Below are 9,123 nucleotides of genomic sequence, written 5' to 3' on the forward strand. Positions count from 1 at the left end.
TTTGTCTTGCTGTTCTGTTCAAGAATAGCTGCAGGCAGGTACACGAAGAGGTTAGGTTTCCCTTGACTTAAGAAACCACCAGATGCTCACTTGCAATGGTTTCTTTGATTTATGGCTGTATATCCAATGCATTGGATAATAAGGACAGTTTGTTACCCTCTAATTTTGGAAGGCTATAACACATGAAGCTTGCCTACATATTTCATTCTATAAAGGAAACAATAAGAAGGAACATGACATATATTAGAGAGGTACATTACAGCATTATACTCTGCGGCCTAATAAAGCATTGTTGGCTGCCACACTCCTAGCTACTGAGGTGCTGTTTTGTGCTCCCACTTAATCACGCGAGTCTTCGAGACAATTCCTCTGTGGGTGTGTATGTGCACCATAGGATTCTTAAATGCTGTGATTCACATATATAAGTGCAGAAATTTCATTGTGTGTTATGTCATTATGCTTCTACATATTCAGAGTAACATGGGGGGTCCGGGGATAGGTTAAGCTGACCATTCCTGTTCCTTCAGTTTCTCACTTTTGCAGTTTTGAGTTCACTCCTCCATGTTTCTACATCTGTTTCTGATTATTATTTTTAAAGTCCTTCTGAAAATTAATCAGCATTTTAGTGCAAATTTATCCTTCCATGCACAGTTTGTGTGAATTTTCGTCAAATATACTATTTTTTGCAAAGCAGTGCCCTCAAATATAATGCATGGGGGGGGGTAAAATAGAATGTTCTTTCAATATTTTATGCATTTCTAGGGACACTTTAGTATATGTGTTTTTATGCACACGCCATGGCTAGAGAACTGCATTGCAAAACTTGGAGGAGTGCAAATTTGGAAGGATGGCTGTGTTTCGATTTGTGTATTGCTTTGGAAAGTGCACATTATGTCAGTTTTAAATGCATACGGAACTGAATTTCTCCCCCATCCTTAGGTGAAGCACTCTGGGAGTTTCATCACTGGAGAATGCACATGAAGTATGCCATTTCTGAATTATCTGTTTCCATTAAAACACACACACCATCAGCTCCCTGCCCATAGAAAACTAGCATGACAGGTCCAAAGCTAGTCTGGAGGTTTCCTTTGTGACATGCTAAGGGACGCGAGTGGCACTGTGGGTTAAACCACAGAGCCTAGGACTTGCCGATCAGAAGGTTGGCTGTTCAAATCCCCGTGATGGAGTGAGTGCCCATTGCTCGGTCCCTGCTCCTGCCAACCTAGCAGTTTGAAAGCACATCAAAGTGCAAGTAGATAAATAGGTACCACTTCGGCGGGAAGGTAAACGGCGTTTCCATGCGCTGCTCTGGTTCGCCAGAAGCGGCTTAGTCATGCTGGCCACATGACCCAGAAGCTGTACGTCGGCTCCCTCGGCCAGTAAAGCGAGATGAGCGCCGCAACCCCAGAGTCGGTCACGACTGGACTTAATGGTCAGGGGTCCCTTTACCTTTACCTAGCTCATTCTCACATGCTAGCTTCCAGGCAGTAAGGTGTATCAGTCAGTTAGGCCAGGGGTCAGCAAGGTTTACCTTGCCTGGGCTGGTTCACTCCAGCGGAGATCCCTCCTGGGCCAGATTGTGCGTGCTTGTGAGTGCGTGCGCCCGCGATTTCCAGTGTCTGCGTCTGTGCATATGAGATTTCCGGCATCTCTGTATGTGCGGACACAATTTCCGGCACTGCAGAAGTGAGTCCCTGCACCGCGGTGTGCCAGTTTGCTGGTTAAATGACCACTATGGAGTGCTTGTGGCCCATGGGCCTTAGGTTGCCTACCCCTGAGGTAGGCCTATATGGTCTCCCACAGCATTTGGATGTGTCTTTCCTCCAGCAGGGCAGGTTTATTTTGCTGAGTTGTGGTTACTGTTGTTTCTCATTGAGCTTGTATTTTCACGGAACAATGTGAGGTGCAAAAATACTTAAAACTGTATGAATCACTGACTTTATGTAACAACTGTCAAGCACGCAAGCAAATTATTGACAACTGGATTAAAATGAAGGCTGCACTTGAGATGAAGGATGACAGGCTAAATCCTTCCTTCAGCTCAGGCCCTCCTTGTGATTGTAGGCTATTTAGCAACTGCTCATTTCTTGCTTGTTTGAAGAAGGCCTATGCTACTTAATCAAATGTATTTTTTTTTTAATGTTCCTTTCCATTTGGCCTCCTTAAATACTTTTATTTATGTTTACTTTTGCCAAAACAAAATGTACTGATGGACATATTTTTGTATGAGGAGTAGCCCAGATGGTACCCTCTGGATATTGTTGGACTACAATTCCCATCAGCCGTACCACCATAGACAATGATCCAAGATGGGAGCAACATCTGGAAAGCACCATATTGGCAACATCTGGAGGCTGTGCAATGACAAACTCATTGTTGCAAGCCAAGGAGAATCAGTGGTAGCAGTACAGTAGTTTGAGGATACCCATGCAAAATGTGTTGGACACAGCAATCTTAATGTTCATTTATGGTGAGGGGAGTAATCTGCTGGTGGAGTAAACTACCACATTCATTGACCTGCCATCTTGCTGTGGGCAAGGAGGCAGTTCTTACCTTTATCCCTCCCATTGCAATCAGTGGGCAGAAATTAACTATGTCAGACCCAGGCCTGGTATAGAGTGCCACCATTTTTATTTTTTTTTATTTTGGTGGGCATATCAGAGAAACAAAGGAGCTTTCATCATCGCATCTAGTGCTGGCATGTCCCTGCCATGTTCCTTTTGCTCCCGCTCCAGAAGTAGAACATCTACCATATGCTTCACTTTCTGTTGCTGATTTTCCCCTCCGGTTCATCAGCAAAAGCAGCTGACCTGTGAGGAAAGGTTTGGGACTTCTTAGTTTAGAAAAACATACGCGTAAGGTTGTACATATTAGAGGTGCATGAAATTGTGGTGCAAGTGGATACAAATATATTTTCCCCTCCCTCTCTCGGCACGCTGGAAACTAGAATAATCCAATGAAGCTGAAGCTTGAATCATAACCCTATCAGGGCAGTAGTGGTGGTCAGCTTAATGCAGTGGTGGAGCCACTGCCACATCTGCTGCCTTGCCACACTGCCAGCCAGGGCAGAGGGAGTGGAGGCAGGAAAATCTTATAAGTTTACTATACCAGCACCCAGGCTGGTGCAGCAAATAGGCATCTGGCTGGTCATGGTGAGAGTAGGATGCTGGACTAGATGGGCCTTTCTTTCTAAGATCCAGCAAGGCCCTTCTAGCAGGCTTATCAATAGCTGATGAGAGCTCAGTCACAAATTAACAGAGCAGGTCCTTCCTTGCTTAACACAGGGGAAGTTCAGGAATTGAATAGGGAAGAAATACACCCATGGAAATTAGGACCAAGTGTGTGTTCAGGCAAGTGCCTGAACATACCTTCTAATGACAAACCTGGTGATAATGTTTGAACTCATCACGTTCCACAATACTATCTCCTTGTAAGAACACAGATGGACATGTGAAAGAATTGTTGTTTGACACTCCGTCTTCTCACTTGCCTTCCTCCGCCACCCCCCAAAAAACATCTTGAATAAGTCCATTAAAAAGGGTAGGATTGCCTACCTGACAAAAGAATTCCAGCACTTAACTTTTAGGATTCGAAGCCACTTTCTCCTCAGTTTCTAGAAAGAAACCAGTGGGGACCAGCTGAATGGTATACCATTTGTTGAAACTGATGTGTTCAGGTGAGGGTCAGAACTGAATAAGCACCAAGAGTGAATCATTTGTCACTTCTGCAGAGAAAGAGGTCTAGCAGGAGAGAACATATATTTATTGAGCGGGACTGTCACCAGAAGATTCACACCTAAACTGCCTACTTTTATAGCTGTCCAGGCTGTAAATAAACGAAGGGCTCCCCTTTTGTGTCAGCTTCAGATTCTGAGGGGTTACCAATCCCTTAACAGAAAACAACTGCAGCTATCCAAAAGAGAAGCCAAGAAGCTGAATTGTGCTGGATATCAAAATTGGCTTCTCACCTATGAGTATTTTAAAGCTTAGCTGTATATATTCTGACAGGTCAGGGAAATGCAGACATATTCTGTTCACCTGGCATGAATAGGGTTACCTCACTTGCTTCGTATGTCTGTTATTGACATAACCTTTCAAAGGTGAAATATTCACTTAAGCTGTGATCGCAGAAAGCATTAATCCAGCTCTCAATAGGAACAAGTTTAGCCTGATTAATGTCTCTCACACACTGCGGGATTCCATGGTGTTAATCCTGATCTCTACCGGTGCAAACGGAATCAAACCCAGACCTTATAATCTTCTGAAAGAGCTTTGTTTCACTTTATTCAGTACACAAGACCTCGCCCTCATTTATCTATGAATGGTTTATCTACACCAGCAGGTAAAACTTTCTTTCCTTGGCCTGTTCTTTGGCCAAGTAACTCTTACATGAAGCTTGTTGCAGCTGCTAATTTAAGCAGAACAAACTGCTGCTTCCCTACAAATAAACTGTTGCTTTGATGCACAAATGATTGCCTAAATAATTGTGAAGAAATGCAAAAGGGGAGAAACTTATTCTCAAGACTGCCGGCTAATGAGATTTATTTTAGCTCAGTGCATTTTGGAACACAGTTTCCTTCTTCAGGAGCAGTCTACAAATTACATAAAATGTGGATATGCTAAAAACTATCTAACTATGGATTATCATTACCATTGTTTCTAAGATTTTGATTTTTTTAAAAAAATTCAGCATGAGTCTTTCACAGCCTGGAGTGAGCAGCTGTATAGGAAAAAATGTTGGTAGAGCCCAATATATAAATACACACACATCCCGGATTGATCATGAATACTACCAGTGCAAAGCAGAATATGATGTTTGCCCTTTCCTTCATGTCACTATCCATGAGCATAAGGTAAAGGTAAAGGGACCCCTGACCATTAGTTCCAGTCGTGGCTGACTCTGGGGTTGCAACGCTCATCTTGCTTTACTGGCCGAGGGAGCTGGCGTACAGCTTCCGGGTCATGTTGCCAGCATGACTAAGCCGCTTCTGGCGAACCAGAGCAGCGCATGGAAACGCCGTTTACCTTCCCGCCGGAGTGGTACCTATTTATCTACTTGCACTTTGATGTGCTTTCAAACTGCTAGGTTGGCAGGAGCAGGGACCGAGCAATGGGCACTCACTCCATCACGGGGATTTGAACAGCCAACCTTCTGATCGGCAAGTCCTAGGCTCTGTGGTTTAACCCACAGTGCCCCCGCGTCCCATCCATGAGCATGCCTATACTTTATTAACTATTCCCGTTTTTATGGGAGCAAAAGGTAGACCAGGTTTAATGTTGTCAAGTTTTACAAACCCCAGTAGTGTTTACTTTTCCATTTTGACACCAGTGCTGAATATATAACCACAGCCATGTTTCCTGGGGGCCTTTGCATCATCTCAGAACAGAATCGAGTGCACCTCATGACAACTCCAACTGGGTAGAGCACCAAACTGCTGAAAAATGAAACTCTTATTGGAAACAGAAGTGTTAACTTGACAAACATCCTGCCACTAATACATATGCTATTCGTTTTCTCTTTAAGTGGAACCATGAAGGATTTTTTATATATATTCCCAAAAATATAGATTTTGAGGATAGGTGCCTTTCTGAGCCTATCGATTTTAAAAAAGAAAATAAAGCTTCCAGCTGATACGATTAGAAAGCAGGATTATGACAAAAGTGAAATTGAGACATGAAATTGATTCCTCCAGAGTTTTGTTTGTGCATTATTTTATCATAAAGTTCAGAAAATAATGCAAACTGTCCCCGGCTTTCCCATTTTCAGATTCTCAGAACAATTCATGGTAGTCATGATACTTAGAACATACATTCTGGGAAGTCTGCCTGTTTGTTTTCCAGAGTGTATGATGACCATTGACCATTGACTTGGAAAGAGTTCCTTGCTCATTTTGTGTCATCAGGAAATGTGCAACAACGTAAGGGCAAAATTCAGCAACGTGGTCTCCTGTGCAGACAGTAATACTCTTCCATGTTTTTAATACATTTTAGTAGGCCTTGCACAGGGGAACATCCCAGCGGATTTTGCTATAATGAGATAAATCAAGAGCCATCTCTCAGCTGCGTTCAAGAATTGAAAGGAGAAAAAAAGAACACGTTTCACTGATGGGGTTGAGGTATAATATAAGCAAAATTCCTTTAAGCAAAATCCCATATTTAATTGGCTGAGCAAGTTAGATTGAACTCATCCGTTTAGCATTCTGTTTGTTCTTAAGTTTGTATGTTTTTGTTTGGTACTCAACCAGTAAGCCATTGAACTCTGAGATAGCCAAAGTAAACTCGGCGCACACAGTCAGCATACAATTTGGCCGTTTGACTTTGAATATCAGCTCTGCTCTTCACTGATTTTAAAGGGCTGAAGCATGGATAGTTTGGTTTGATTTGATTAGCATCACTGCAGTTTTGGTTGAGTATTTGACACGTTACTTGGAGTGTATGCAAAGTTCTTGAATAGTCCTTGGTTTTTCTTCAGCAGCTTGGGCTGGTCTAAAACATTGTTTTTCGTGCCCTCTCAGCAGTGTCAGGCTCTTTGTACGCAAGATCCCTTCCAAGCAGGGCTACCTGGGAAGTTCATGTCACCATATGTCATTGCATGGTCACATGATCTTGCGAGGAAACCCTGCAGTGTCTCCCAAGAGCATATTCAGGGCTTTAAAAAAAAAAGCATTTATCCCCTTCTTAAACATATAGCTCCAAACTCCTAAGATAAACACACATGCTCCTTGATTTATATTATATTTATATTTCTCATATATATATATATATATATATATATATATGCACACACACTTTTGCAGAGTTCTCATGCTTTCTGTGAAGAAAGCAGGAAAAAAAGAATGCCATGTCCACAAGAAGCGTATCAAACTAAATGCACAACACTGGTGTACACTCTGAGCAAGGCTCCCTCTATTATACCACCCTCAGCCCTCTGAAAAGGCAGCCATCTGTCCCTAGCTTGTGGAAATCCACAGCATCATTGAATTCAATAGCAGTGTTTCCTTACTGGTCAGAATTTATTGCAAAGGCAGACATAAGAAGATAATTAATTAGAATTATTGTCACAGCTTGGTATTCCTTTACATCGAAGCTCTCCTATCCTTTATAATAAATGCAGCTGGCTTGAATATTAAATACCCTTCTTCCTCCAGAGATTTCAAAAAGAAACATGCCGCCACTAATGCTGCTTTACTTCCAGTCAGTGTTAACTGTTTTAATGTGATTGTCCTTTCCATATGTCCTCCCCCCCCTCCATTTAAGAACCAGAGAGAGAATGACCAAAAGAGAAAAAAAATGGTTGGAAAATATATAGAAAATACCATAAACAGTGCAATATTTTGCATGTTTACAGTTCCACTGAACTCGATGAAGCTTTGAAGTGCACTTGGAATGCGCCCTTAATCTCATATACATGATGCTCAGATTTTAAAAAGAAAAAAACATTCTGTCTGAATTGATGGTCAGACCTCACACCAACTCAAGGCTCAGAGTAAGGATTTATACTTAGGGAACACCTATGCTGCTGTGATGATGTGAGTGGCACTGCAACAGTTATGTGATTGCCACACAAATGCCAACCAGGATAGCCTTGTAGTTCTGGAGAATCTTATTCAGTCCTTTAAAGTAAAACTTTGAATGGTGTGCAGGAGGCAGGGAACGGTACGCATTCATTGAACAAAAACAACATTTTAAAATTGTGCTCAGATTTGGTGCGTGACAGTATTATTTTCTCATGTCATTAGGTTTTGAAGAAGTCCCTTCCCTATGTTATTGGTTGAAGCTGCATTTTTGGAGTAATTCCCTTCTCCCTTTCAGTTCTGAGGGAAGCAGCTAAGTAGCTTTTCCACCACTAAACACACACACAAAACGGGTACTAAATCTCTAGTCAGCCACGGGTGCTTTGGTTTCCAGAGTCAACATGGGATACATATTAGCAGTTTCATACAAGCTGTGTTTCCATTGAAAACAAGGAAGGTTCAGCTAGAAATTGCCTGAGCTGCGTGCCTGCGCCCCTAGGGTTTGTTCTGTGAAAAAGGAGCGAACTCCCTGTTCAAATCACATCTCAGCATGAACTCATGTTGCAGTCGCAGTCTTGATCTGAGGCTCACTTCAAACTTCTGAAGTTACTATAAGGATTCTTTAGATTATTTGTCAAAGAGCAAGCCGGCAGTAAATCACACTGTTCAAGGATAGAGTTAAGTCTTTATTAGCAAAAACACAATCTGTTCAGTAATGGCTGTGGCAGGCCTATTGAGCACAGCAGCTCATCCCTAGTAGGTCTTGCCCCATGAATCAGTTGCCAAGGCTGAAAGTCCCTCCTTCCCACAGCTGTCTATGTCCCCTCCTCTCCAGGGCTTTTTTCAAGCAATTGGAGTCTGTGCCTGTGTGCAACCTGCCGCTGCTCCACCTGTTTCAGCCCTCTTCTGGTTCCTGGGGGAGGGAGGAGGGGAGTTTGTTGCAGCAAGAAGGGGGGACACTCGTGACTCTTCACCAGCCTAACTCATCTCTGCCTCTTGGCCTCCTTCCCCCCACTCATCCAGTAGTGGAGGAAGGGGGCAGGGGGAGCAGAGGGTCATGGGAAGCACTGGGGCTGAAGGGCACCCTCCAGTGGACGGGCCGAGCACTGCCTGAAAATACTGCACTGGACGCATGTGGCCGCAGCCTGCAGGGCGCCCCAGCCTCCGCCTCCCCCCCTCCATGGGCAGCTAGCCCTGCCCCCGTGGCAGGTAGCACCATCCCCATGTGCAGCGTGTCCACAGGGCGTGCACACCACTCTGGGTGCCTGAGCTGCTAGCAACGCCACTGCACTCATCTGCTTCAGCTTCTGACTCTGACTGGACTTCTCTCTGTCACAGTCTCTCCCAGCTCACTAGGTCCTGTTTAGAGATGTAAAATTTCCAGAAATTTTGAAGCCATGGCGGGGGGGACGTCGTCCCTGCCCCCCTGCTTTTTTCTGGGGGGAAATGTAAATTTGGGGGAAGTTGAAAAAAAGTTCAGTGTGGAGTATTTTTCAAATTGCGTGAAATGCGGTATATATAAAAGTATTGTGCTTTCAATAAAACAGGTAACCACCCCTCTTTCCCTCAAAAGCAACAAACAAAAAAAAAAGCAAGAAACCATCAACATA

The sequence above is a fragment of the Podarcis pityusensis genome, assembly GCF_964106645.2.
Source record: "Podarcis pityusensis genome assembly, chromosome: 6".
Classification (NCBI taxonomy): domain Eukaryota; kingdom Metazoa; phylum Chordata; class Lepidosauria; order Squamata; family Lacertidae; genus Podarcis; species Podarcis pityusensis.